This window comes from Camellia sinensis, chromosome 8, assembly GCF_055761805.1.
Source record: "Camellia sinensis isolate YWXY chromosome 8, ASM5576180v1, whole genome shotgun sequence".
Taxonomy (NCBI): domain Eukaryota; kingdom Viridiplantae; phylum Streptophyta; class Magnoliopsida; order Ericales; family Theaceae; genus Camellia; species Camellia sinensis.
Window position 1 is genome coordinate 51,356,751 of NC_138968.1, and position 13,874 is coordinate 51,370,624.

Consider the following 13,874-nt stretch of genomic DNA (forward strand, 5'->3'; position numbering starts at 1 on the left):
GTGATGTTTTGTTTGTTGTGACTAAAATAGCCTATTTTATCTTTTGTGACTATTTTAGCCACAACCCAACTTGCCAAAAGACGTTGATTGGGGTGTTTTGGCAACATGGCTTTTAGCCATTTTTTTAGGTTAGTAATAAAAGCCAAAAGTTGGCTTTTTTGTCTTTTTTTTTCATTTGGGAAGTTGGTTTGGTAAAATTATAATTTTATCCCTCATGGGTCAAAATGTGTTACATGGGTGAAGTTGTAAATATTTTAAATAAATGGGGATAGTTAGTCATTTTATTATGATTTGACATCATAAACAAATATTAATCAAAAAATTCAAAAGTAACTTTTTACTAACTTCTCAAATTATTTATCTAAAAAAATCAAAAACTTAATTAAAAGCTAAAAAGTTACTTTTCACCTTCTTTCTAAAATAACTCTACCAGACCGAAAAAAAGGGTTTAGCTTTGGTCCAGTCCACCATCGGACTGGGCCGTGCTGTTGGGCTGGTGGGGGCCCATCACGGGTCTCGTTTTGAAAATTTGAACCGTTCAATGTGTAGAATTCTTCGAGTACTATATGCTTGTAAAAAATCACGTTGATTGGATATCGATAGCTATGTGATCAAATCAGTTTTTTATCAATCGTTAATTTATTCACCGTCCATTTTTTTTATACAAAACTGATTTGATCACATAGTTATCGATATCCGATCAACGTGATTTTTTACAAGTATATAGTACTCGAAGAGTTTTACACATTAAACGGTTTAGATTTTTAAAACGGGACCCGTGATGAGCTCTCACGAACCCAACTACACAGTCCAGTTCGATGATGAACTGGACCAAAGCCGGACCCTAAAAAAAAATACACCCCAACCCACCCATAGATTAGGCATCTGACTAGACCCTACCCAATTGGGGATATATAGAAAGATCTAGATTACCCCTAGTCCAGATCTAGATTAGAGACTACTGTCTAGGCACATCACATGTCCATTTTAATAATTTAAATTATTTATTTTATAAAATATTTTGTATGTATTATTTATAATAAAAAAAACAAATAATTAAGGATAATTATAATTTGTTCAATTTATTAATTTTATTACTATAAAAATATAGATGATCTAGTTTCAAACATACACTTATTATCTATTTTTTAAAAAATAAGTACAATAATAAGAATATGTTATAATTATTGAATCAATAATTTCTTTTATGACTAATATACACTACCCTACATATATTAAAAGATTCAAATCATTCGCGGTGACCCTTATATGCCCGGGCAGCAACTTTCAGTTCTGTGCAAATGAGGACAATATTGCTATCTAGATATCTCCGATTGTCTGTCATAAGAAGGTATTCTTGCCTTTTATTTTGTCAACAAGCTAAAGCCTTAGATTGCCTTGGCGGTATCTCTCATTGTCCTGTCCTGCTGAGTGGGACTTCTTTCCTTTGCCTGTGTTAAGCATTATTATCAGAAATTAAAATTTTTTGAGACAAAAAGGTAAGGATAAAATTTTTTTTTTTTAGAGATAAAATATTTTATTGTCAAAAGTGTTATTATGTTATTTTTAGCGATAAAATTAAACATTTAGTAATGAATTACTAACCTTTGAGACCAAAAGTTATCTCAAAAAATAAATATTTTTCAGAATAAGTTATTTTGTTTCTAAAAGTACATTTTTTAGCGATATTTTCAAAATTTTATACTTAAAAGCTTCTTTTTTGACTTTTCAGGACGATTTCTTAGTGACTATCCTCACGATAAGTGAAATTAGTTCCTAAATATTTTTTATAATAAAATTTGTATATTTAAAGATTAAAAAAATAATAATAAATAAATAAATAATACTTAAATTCTAAAACTTTATATATTGTAGTGATTTGCAATCGGTCCTATACGATCATGTATTGTTATAACAATAGATTTCATTATATCTTGTTGCTGTTCCTTGTAAGGAAAGAATAGAGTCAGTTTGTTATATGCTTAGAAGCCCTGCCCTTTTATGAAACTTGGGAACAATTATGAGATATGTGAGAGACTAATCCATTTTAGAAGGTAGGACTTCTCTTATGTGGAAATTGGAAATTGAGAAAATTCAATAGGCCAATGCGACTTATTAAAGGTCTCATTTTAATAACTCGAACTATTTATTTTGTAGGACCTTTTATAAATATCATTCATGAAAAAAAATTATATTAATATGATGATCGTAATATTTTTATTTTATTATATTTATCTCAAAAAATAAATGGTCTATTTTTTTAAAACATACATGACATCTATTTTTTCAAATACAAATACAATTGTACGGGGAGGAAATAATTCTCCTCGTATAATCCTGTTGACCAAGTCCACGCTCCTCCGTACGACGTCGCTTTGTCACCTGAAAAACACAAACGTGAGCTAGCCGGCGGGTGTGTGCCGGAAACCTCTCCGATGCCTAAGTCAGAAAACTTGACAAATAGACAAAGCTCTAAGTTCTCAGAAAGATTGTGTTCAATTACCTCCCCCAAGGTGATGCTTGTGAGCTTTTATAAGTTTCCCGCGGCACAATCCTAGTAGGACTTGTATTTCTCCATGCAGAGTCCTCCTAGGATTCATTCTCCTATGGATAATGCTTATCCTTTTACACCCTCCCCACTGCTTAAACCAAGTGGGATGGTTTTCTTCATGGCCGAACTATAACATGACCGAAATAACACTGGCTCTGCTGAGCCACATAGAAGGCCGAACTATCCTTAGCTCGGTCTTCTCCTCTAACTCGTTACTTCGGCTGCCCTTGTTCAACCTTGATGTGCTTAGGTCAACCTTCCCAGTAACAAGTTCTGACCGACCTAACCATAGTATGTGACGACCGGACTAATCCCGAAACCAGCCTTCCCTGTACATATCGCGACCGGACTAATTCTGAGACCGGCCTAACTCCAAGTTGCCTCCGACCGGAGTAGCTTTATTCTTCCTTAGGCCGAAGTAACTATTTCTTCTCTGAGCCGGAGTAATCTCACCTCTATGGGCCGAAGTTATACTACGGCTTTTTATCGATTCCTTCACACTTTGGGCCGCAGGGCCCAACTCACAGCTCGGCCCAATTCTTTCCCAAAAATTACCCTCTCAATTGCCCCTTAATTCCATCTGCATAGCATGATTGGGATTATCTGTCCAACAGCCGAGCTGGCGTCGTTTCGAAGCTTTTCCGGCCGAACTAAAAACTCTTGATCTTTCAAGCCGAGCTAATTTTACTCCGGGCCCCGTCTTTTCCGGTCAAAAACGTCTCTTCAATCATAGCGTCTGTAACGCTTCCCATTCCAGTGACACGTGGCAGGTTCTGATAAGCCGTGGCCAACTGTTACGCCGTCCTGCAGAAATTTCGTACAATTCCCGCCTTTTTTTTGCCGCCTTTTTTCTCTCTCCCTTTTCACAAAACAGCCTTTCTCTTTCTTGAAACACTTCACAAAAGCTTCTAAAGATCCTGCCGTCGAACTGAGTTCCATTGTCTGAGATCAGTGCTTTTGGTATGCCAAACCGAGTGATAATATTCTGCCAAACAAACTTCTTCACATCCTTCTCTTTGATTGACGCCAATGCTTCTGCTTCCACCCACTTTGTGAAGTAGTCTGTTGCTGCGAGAAAGAATTTTCTGCCTCCGGGTGCTGTTGGAAGTGGTCCTACTATGTCTAAGCCCCATATTGCGAAAGGCCATGGGCTAGTTAAAGGTAGGAGTTCTCTTGCTGGTTGATGTATTTGGTGCGCGAATTTCTGGCATTTTTCACACTTCTTCACATATTTTTCTGAGTCTGCTTGCATATATGGCCACCAATATCCTTGCGAAATAGCCCTGTAGGCGAGCGACCTTCCCCCTTGATGACTTCCACATACCCCTTCATGTATTTCGAACAGGAATGCTTCTACTTTGCTGGGATGAACGCACTTGAGGTAAGGCCCAGAGAACGACTTCTTATATAATGCCAAAGATGGAGATAGCCAAAATCGCTGCGATTTTGCCCTTATTCTGTTGGCTTCTTTTTTCTCTGTTGGTAGGATGCCGTCTTTTAGGAACAGGATGATGGGATCCATCCAAGAAGGGCCTAATTCTGCGCAATACACTTCTTCTGCCTCGGGGTCTTCTATGCTTGGTTTTGGTAAGAAGTCGACGAGTAATGGATGAGGGATTGATGTATCTGCCATTGAGGCAAGGCCTGCTAGCTCGTCTGCTCGGCTGTTTTCCTCCCTGCCAATTTGTTCTATCCTTACCACATCAAACTTCTTGATCTCCGTTCTGACTAGCTCTTGGTACTTGGCCATTCTGTCATCCTTTGCTTCGTATTCGCCAGAAATTTGGTTTACCACGAGCAGTGAGTCACTGTATACCATTAGTTCGGTTGCTTTCATGAAGTGTGCTGACTTGAGTCCTGCGAGAAGCGCCTCATACTCCGCTTCATTGTTGGATGCTGGGAAGCCAAGGTTGATTGCTTGCTCTATTACCAGGCCGTCTGGAGAGATGAGGACTATGCCAAGCCCTGCACCATGTCGGTTGGATGCTCCATCCACAAAGAGCTTCCACATCTCTCCAACGAATAGTTTCCAGCATGTGGAAGGGTCAGACGATGCCGTGGGGTCAAGGATGGTGTTTTCTTCAAAGTCCATATTGGCTGTCTGCCCTTCGTCCTCTGTTTGAACTTTTGGCAAGCCTTTGTCTGTCTCTTCCTTGCTATCCTTAGCATGGTCTGTCTTGGTGCTTGATTGACTACCTTCTACTAGGGGTTGCGCTATTCCGGCGTCAACTTCCGTCCCTAGTTCGGTTGTGTCAGTCAGGTCGACTGGGCAGATATGATGACTTCCAGGGGTGAATTCTGCGACGAAGTCTGCCAAGGATTGGGCTTTTATTGCTGTTTTAGGTTGGAATTTGACGTCGAATTGTCCCAATTCTACTGCCCACTTCAAAATTCGCCCACTAAAGTTCGCCCTTTCAAACAGAGCTTTTAGTGGAAAGGCTGTGAGAACGACTATGGTGTGGGCGTGAAAGTAATGTGCCAACTTTCTGGATGCCATCATTAATGCTAATGCTAGTTTCTCTAAGGGCAAGTACCTTGTTTCGGCTCCCAACAATGTCTTGCTTACATAAAAGATGGGCAGGTGTTGTATTCCTTCTGCACGAACCAATACTGCGCTAACTGCGTGCTGAGAAACTGCCAGGTATAAAAAGAGTTCTTCACCAGGAACTGGGGTTACAAGTAGTGGTGGGGAAGACATGTACTCCTTCAAGCTTTCCAGAGCTCGGTCGCATTCTTCATCCCACTCAAACTTGGCTTTTAAAGCTTGGAAGAATGGTCGTAGTCTGTCTGACGACCTGCTTATGAACCGGTTTAGCGCAGCCGCCATACCAGTGAGATGCTGCACTTCTTTGACTGAGTTTGGTCTCTCCAACTCCTGGATTGCTTTGATCTGAGAGGGGTCTGCTTCTATACCTCGGTTGGTCACCAGGAAGCCCAAGAATTTGCCAGATCCAACTCCGAATGCGCATTTGGATGCGTTGAGGCGCAACTTGTGTTTCTTCAGGATCTGGAACATCTCGCCTAGGTCTTTCAGATGGTCATTCTCGTCCTTGCTTTTGACCACCATGTCGTCGATGTACGCCTCCATTGTTCTGCCTAACAATGGTTCAAACATCTTGGTGACCATCCTTTGGAATGTCGCCCCTGCGTTCTTTAGGCCGAAGGGCATGACCTTGTAGCAAAATAACCCCCTTGGTGTTGTGAAGGATGTGACCTCCTGGTCTGGTTCATGCATGGCAATCTGGTGGTAGCCTCTGTATGCATCCAAAAAGCTAAGTCGGTTATGTCCTGCCGTTAAGTCCACCAGTTGATCTATCCTTGGTAGAGGGAAGCTATCTTTTGGGCACGCTTTGTTGACTGTTTTGTAGTCGACGCAGACACGCCATTTACCATTCTTTTTTGGCACTACGACGGTGTTGGAGATCCATTTTGGGTAGTGCACTTCCCTTATCGCTCCTGCCTCCAGCAGGTTGCCTACCTCTTCTGCCACTATTTCGGCGTGGTGGAGTGCCGATCTGCGCGTGCGTTGAATGACTGGTCTGGCGGATGGGTGGACATTGAGTTGGTGACTGATGAAGTTTGGATCAATGCCTGGCATGTCGTAAGGTGTCCAGGCAAACACTTCGATATTAGAAGTCAAGAATTCCAAGACCTCTAATCTCTCAGCGCTGGACAATGATGAGCCAAGCAAGAAGAACTTATCCGGGTTCTTCTCATCTATTTTTACCTCCACCAAGTCTTCCACCGCTTTCTGATCAGCCTCTTTGCCGACGTCCACGAATAGTTCATTACTCTCTGGTTCTTCCACCGAATGAACGTATCCTTTGGCAGCCCGGCTTCCATTTGCTGTGGCGAAGCACTGTTTTGACATGATCTGATCGCCATAGACTTCTTCAATTATACCGGCGTCATTAGGGAACCGCATTACCTGATGGTATGATGACGCTACCGAACGCATGGCATGCAGCCATGTTCTGCCCAGGATGATGTTGTAGGTGGAGGGGACCTTCAATACCCAGAACTCCACCTGTTTTGATACACTTCCCGCTCTGACTGGAAGGATTATTTTGCCGACAGGCCACTCTGGCATGGAGTTGAATCCGATCAGGGGAGAAACTGCAGGTGCCAAGTCTTTGTCTTGCAGCTTTAGTTGTTTGAATGTGTCGTAATACATGATCTCACATGAACTACCCTGGTCAATCAGAATCCGCTTGACGTCAAAATCCTTGACTCGGAGAGTGACGACCAGGGCATCATTATGGGGGCAGTAAATTCGTTCTAAGTCCTTATCCGAAAAGGACATGACATTTGTTGCCTCTGTCTTCCCCTTCTTGGCGGCAGGTTGGGTACTTAACACTTCTCTAAAGTGCTCAGCCTTCTTGATTGAACCTCTGAGCTCGCATACGCGCTCAGGTTCAAAAACTCCATGGATTACATTGATAACGCCTTGTGGTGGTGCATCGTTTGGCATTCTGTTGGGTTGGTCATTATGATCTTGGGGGGCCGGTTGTACTCCTCCTTCAATGTATTCATCCAAGTGGCCTGCTGCCACCAATTCTTCCAAGTGCTGTCTTAGTGGCGTGCAATTCTCAGTTCGGTGCCCCTTTTCTTTGTGGAAGGTGCACCGTGATCTGTCGTCGTAATTCTTCTGAGCTTCCCCAAGCTTGGCTGGCCATTTGACAAAAGGCTTGTCTTTGATTTCGCTCAGAATCCGATATATTGGTTTTTTGAACACCGTTGTTATGGCAGTGCGGATTCTCAACCATCTTTTGTCTGGGTCTTCTCCGTTATCTCGTCTGCCACGTCCGTTTTTGTTACTTCGGTCAACCGTGTTGACCTTGGCAGGGGTTTTCTTTTCCGGTGCTGCGGTCGTGCTTGATCTTGCTTTAGCACGCGCGCCATCCTCTTCTACCCTGATGTGCTGATGCACTCTTTCCATCAGGGCCTCCATGGTGAGGGGTGGCGTCATGGTGATCGAGTCCCTTAGTCGATTTCCTACTGGTAGGCCTCTTTTATATTGCGCAATGGCCAGATTGGTGGGGCAGTCTCCAATCTGGTTGAATGTCTCCCAGTAGCGACTGTTGTAAGATCTGAGGGTCTCTTTTTCACCCATGTCGATGGAGAGTAACTGGTCTATCTCCACCGGTGTCTTAGTATTTGTCCGAAACCTTGTTACGAACGCTTCTGCCAATTGGGCCCAGGAGGCTATGCTACCCTCTGGGAGCTTTTCGAACCAAGTCAAGCCCAGGTCGCCCAGACTTGATGGGAAAAGTATGCACATTAAGGCCTCGTTTCGCCTGTACACGGCCATGACTTGGCGAAAGTGGCTCAAGTGTGAATACGGGTCCGTCTTCCCTTCATATGTATTGAACTTCGGCTGAAGGAAGCCTGATGGCAGGGGTGCGTTTTCAATCGCTGGGACAAACGGCGAGGTCTGTAGTCTTGCCAATGCCTTGTCCGTTGGTTCGTAGGCCGGTCGCGGTATTGGCATTCCAACCTCGACGCTTCCGTGCGTTCGAGGAGCCAACCGTTGTAAGGCCGAAACTCGGTGTGGATCCCTTGCACTGGCATCTTCCTTGCATCGTGCTTTTTCTTCTAGCACGGTTCGTAAGTCGGATGACCTGGGTAGCTCGGTTTGTCTGGATCTGGTTTGGTGTGAATGTGAAGGCCAATACGTGCTTCCTTCAGTGTATGATCTTTCGGATCTCGTCCTCTCAGACCTGGAGTGACGAGTCCTTGAAGATAAGGAGTGAGTGTCGCCTGTCCTGAGGCTTCTGCTCTCTCCTTGAGAGGGTGTAGTATTCCTACTACGACTTTCTGAGTGGCGAGGGGGCGTCTTGTGCTTGCGCCCCTCTCCTGTCGCCACATCTTTGGTCTTCATCTGGCGTTTCAAGGCCTCCATGTCCGCCGTCATCCTTCGAATTAGTTCATCCTGTTCCTTTACGCGATCTTCCAGGGCTTGAGGATCAATCCTCCTCCTTTGCCTGTCGGGACTTTGAGAGTGACGAGGGCTGCCATTCCGCCTTCCTCTGCCACTCCTCCTGGAATTATGTTGTTGGGGCTCCAAGTCCGCCATGGGAGGGACGCCAGGTAATCCTTCACGCCTTGCGCCCCCTTCTGGAGTTTGTCCGTCGACGGCGGACTGCGGCAAGTCTTCAATGTGTGCCATGAGAAAAGGAGAAGCTTAGTCAAGAGGTTTTTGTTCTTGTCTGTTCTTCCCACAGACGGCGCCAATTGTACAGGGAGGAAATAATTCTCCTCGTATAATCCTGTTGACCAAGTCCACGCTCCTCCGTACGACGTCGCTTTGTCACCTGAAAAACACAAACGTGAGCTAGCCGGCGGGTGTGTGCCGGAAACCTCTCCGATGCCTAAGTCAGAAAACTTGACAAATAGACAAAGCTCTAAGTTCTCAGAAAGATTGTGTTCAATTACCTCCCCCAAGGTGATGCTTGTGAGCTTTTATAAGTTTCCCGCGGCACAATCCTAGTAGGACTTGTATTTCTCCATGCAGAGTCCTCCTAGGATTCATTCTCCTATGGATAATGCTTATCCTTTTACACCCTCCCCACTGCTTAAACCAAGTGGGATGGTTTTCTTCATGGCCGAACTATAACATGACCGAAATAACACTGGCTCTGCTGAGCCACATAGAAGGCCGAACTATCCTTAGCTCGGTCTTCTCCTCTAACTCGTTACTTCGGCTGCCCTTGTTCAACCTTGATGTGCTTAGGTCAACCTTCCCAGTAACAAGTTCTGACCGACCTAACCATAGTATGTGACGACCGGACTAATCCCGAAACCAGCCTTCCCTGTACATATCGCGACCGGACTAATTCTGAGACCGGCCTAACTCCAAGTTGCCTCCGACCGGAGTAGCTTTATTCTTCCTTAGGCCGAAGTAACTATTTCTTCTCTGAGCCGGAGTAATCTCACCTCTATGGGCCGAAGTTATACTACGGCTTTTTATCGATTCCTTCACACTTTGGGCCGCAGGGCCCAACTCACAGCTCGGCCCAATTCTTTCCCAAAAATTACCCTCTCAACAATAAAATAAAAATGTTACAACTTTAGATAAATTCAATTTTTTTATAAATGATATATATTAAGAATCTTACCAAATAAATTATTTAAAATATTAAAATGAGACTTATAATCAACCCATTAACCTGTCAAATTCTTTTTTAACTTGAAAGAAGCTTGATGTATATAGGGCAAGTCCTGGTCGACAGCGCACAAAGCAACCACTTAGGCCCTTAGGCCCTTAAAAAATAGCCCAAAATTAGGGCCCCAAATCTGTGCAGCACTTTTCTACATGATTCAAAATTAAAATATTCCTATATTCATAGGCTGACAGAAAGCCCAAACTAAAAGCAAATAGCCTAACCTAAAGAAAAGGGCCACAACTTTTCCCCAATCTAAAATTAGGTTGGACAGTGTTGTTAAGCAATGGTGGGTCCAATTTTGAACCCATATCAATGATTTAAGCTATTTAATATGTAGAACTTATTAAGTGTATCGAGCAAGCAAGCATAGAGCCAGGCCGCTAGGAAGAAGACTTAGAACACGATCCAACATTCAGCCACTAAGGCAGACATCCCCTGGGAGGCGTACCCAACCAAGAGCAAGAATGGCAATGAACGGGAAGGGCTACTAGGAGCTCCAAACGAATCAGCATAGAACCACGACTCTTAGTCTTAGTAAGAAATAAATTCAATCCGGGATTTGAGTCTTTTCAAGTCTTGCTATTATCTTTAAAAAAAAATTACGTTGATCAGATATCGATAGTTATTTGATCAATTTATATTTGTTTCGACAGCAATTATGATTTTTAAAATAAATCGTATATACAAATGTAATCTGATCAAATAACTATCGATATCTGTTAACATAATTTTTTACAAAGATAATGTAGTCAACAAATTCTACGTATTAACGGTTTGGATCATCAAGATGAATCCGGAATCAAGTCCACCACAGACCAACAGTATTGTCTAATCTGTTTTCAGATCAGAGAGAAACTGGATCCAAAGAAAAGACCCTAAAAAATAAAAATTTAAAAATTCCTCAGTAACTGAAAGAAATAAAAATAATTTAAAATAAAATAAAATAAAAAGCCCACTATTAACCATACATCAACAACACTACTTTTACATTATTCTGATTCTTCTTTCGTGCTTTGCCATGAGAAATTGTCTTGGAGCCTGACTTTCTGTACCTCAATTTTTTGAATCCTCTAAAATTCTAAGGCTAACTTTTGTGATTCTTATCATTGACGGAAAAATATCCTAGCAAAAATTAAAAATCAAATTACAAACTCGGGCTCTATTTGGAACGATTTCCAAACGTTGATTCTACTCTCACATTTGAATATGATATTTGGATAGATATGTGAAACTAATTTTTTATAATTTTCCAGAAAACTCTGTCTGAGGCACGATTTTCAATTTTTTTTTTTTTTGAAATTTGGCCTAACCGGTCATCCCACCGGACATCTCACCGGTCGTCCGGTAGGTTGACTAGAACAGTGCAATTTTTTTTTTTTTTCAATTAATATGTTAATTTTTATATATTCGAAAAAAATATTTTCCGAATTTTTTAAATTTTTTTATGTGCTTTTAATAGAATTTTGAGTTGTATGTTTGGTTATGAGCTGTAAGTTTTTGTACCAAATATCATATGTCATATCAAAAATTTCCTATTTAATTCAAAACTCTTTTCAAAACTCTTTTACCAAACAAATTTTCTACACTCAAATCATAATTTCAAAACTCACAAACTCAAAATATCACCTTGCTTGGTTTTCAATTTTCCAAAACACTTTTCAGAAAATTCTACTTTCTTATTTTCCGTGTTTTTTTGTTTTTACTGAATTTTTTTAATATTTTAAGCAATTTTTTTACTTTTTAGACACACCTAACATAAATACACCTAAAAAGTAAAAAAAAATTTAAAAAAAATCTTTTAAAAATTCACTAAATACCAAAAATATTAAAAAAAATACAAGAATTCAGTATATTTTTTATATTTTTATGTATTTATTAATTTTTAAAATATTTTTTCACAGATTTTTTACTTTTTAGATACATCTAAGTAAGGTGCATCTAAAAAAGTAAAAAAAAAAATGTTTAAAATTTAAAAAATATTCACTAAAAATAAAAAAACACAAAAACCAAAAAAGTCAATTTTCAAAAAACTTAATCCAAAAACTTAATCATATTTACAAAACTCTACGAAACACAACCTTGATTTTTCAAGAATTTTGATTTATAGTAAATATAATATATTTAATCTAAAAATTTTCCTTTGGGATTTGTAATTTTCAAATCTTATTTACCAATCCATTCAATTTTGATTGTTGTTTCAAATTTCATCTTGCGATTTTCAGTGCTCTACTTTTAATCAAGTTATAGATAACGTAGGAGTTGTTTGAGATGTCTTAAATAAGTGCACTTTTTGACTTTTTAAACTAAAAAATTGAAGAAAAAATATGATTGTTTGGATTAACTTTTTGACTTTTTATAGAAAAATGTGTATTAAAAAATTATATAAATTAGTGTATAGGAAAATATTATGATTGAGAATTGTGCAGCCGTACTTTTTGACTCTTGATAAATAGTGATAACTTTTTAATTTTTTGAGTAACTTTTTGACTTTTTGGCCACATGTCAAACTTGGCCTTAATCCAATACGCGTTTTGCTTGCAAAAGTTGCTTCATATTTTCAAATTTCATTTTTTTTATAGTTTTATTTTGTGACTCTATTTCAAATTTGATGGTTTTATTTGCTTCCATTTTGAAATTTGGATTGATTGTTCATTGTTGTTGTAGACGGTGGATTTGTATCCATTGGGATTAGCTAGATAATGCACCTTATTTTGCTCCTTCTAGAGAAATCAACGTCAGAGATCACCCTTGACTTAGGTAGGTCGGAAGGACATTCTAACGATCAAGTTAGCGTCCAGTCAGACATGATTGAGCAAAGAAAGAAATGATATAGTGGATGTGTATTTATTCTTAGTCTTTTGTTTTTTGTGTCCCCTTTGTATGTTTACCTGGTCCTCTTTTATAGTCAATAACACTGTTGATACCAAAAAATAATTTTCTATCAATTATGACTTGTTGATTATGGTCAAGTCTCGTTTAATTGATTGTGACTTGCCGACTATAGCCAAATTTAATTCTGTTGGTTGTGACCAGTCGATTTTGGTCTATCGGTCATAAATTATTTTTAACATAAAGTTATAGCCACATCATTATTATTATTATTATTATTATTATTATTGTTATTCGTTTGGTGCAAGATCATGGTACCAACTTACCAAGGAAGTGGGGCAACATGGTTATGTGGCAACAACATGCTATCATGGTGGAGCAGTTTGTGGCAATGTGGTTTAGCAGCAGTTTGTGGCAAAGTTAAGCCTATAAATAGGTTGAAGGAGGAATAAGCGGGGCATCAATCAAACTCATGAGAATCCTTGTGTATATCTTAACTTAGGAGTAGATTATCTTAATTTAGGAGTAGTTTTTAGTAGTTAGTTTCGGTTCTTGTAACCTTTTTTATTCATGTCGATTGTGTAACAAAAATTGTGCTTGTTGTTTAATTAATGCAATTGAGTGACAAGTTTCAATTTATTACCAATTTTAGTGTGTTTGTATTTATTTTTTCACATTACAACCTCCAAAGAAATTCTTGAATCTGTCAAGATATAGAACACCAACCACAGCACGAACTCGATTTCGTAGTCACGGTTCTAAATCTGAACCAAAGAGTCCAAATCCGGCAAATCGTTTTGAGAAAACAGATTTTTGAAAGAAGTGCCAAACATGGACTGCTTTGCCAGATACAGAGTCGCCACCTAAATATTTTATTTTGGGAAATTTAGGAAACCCTGACTCGGTGCCAAAAGGCCACGTGTCCGTCATCACCAAAGTTGCCTCGGCTCGGGAACTTGGGTACGATTAGGGAAGGTCACTTCGTGAGCACCCCCGCTCGCCCGATCAAAGATCGGCCTCTACTAACCATGATATCTATTTTTGAAAACATTGTGTGTTCTTATTCCGGTTATTAGCCTAGGTTACTATGTGATGCGCACAGCATACAAGTATAGACTAGATCGCCTGAATTGGAACAAAACATTTCATGTTCACTTTTTGAAAATGGTTTGCTACCCGCAGGTAGGCTTAAAACATTTGATGATTTATTCCAATTCAGATAACCCAACCTTCACCCACAGGCATTCAGGCAGTTATATCACATAAGCAATTAGCTTCATGGTAAGCATGCTATTCATGGCAGTCACTCACGCGCATGCAAGGATGCT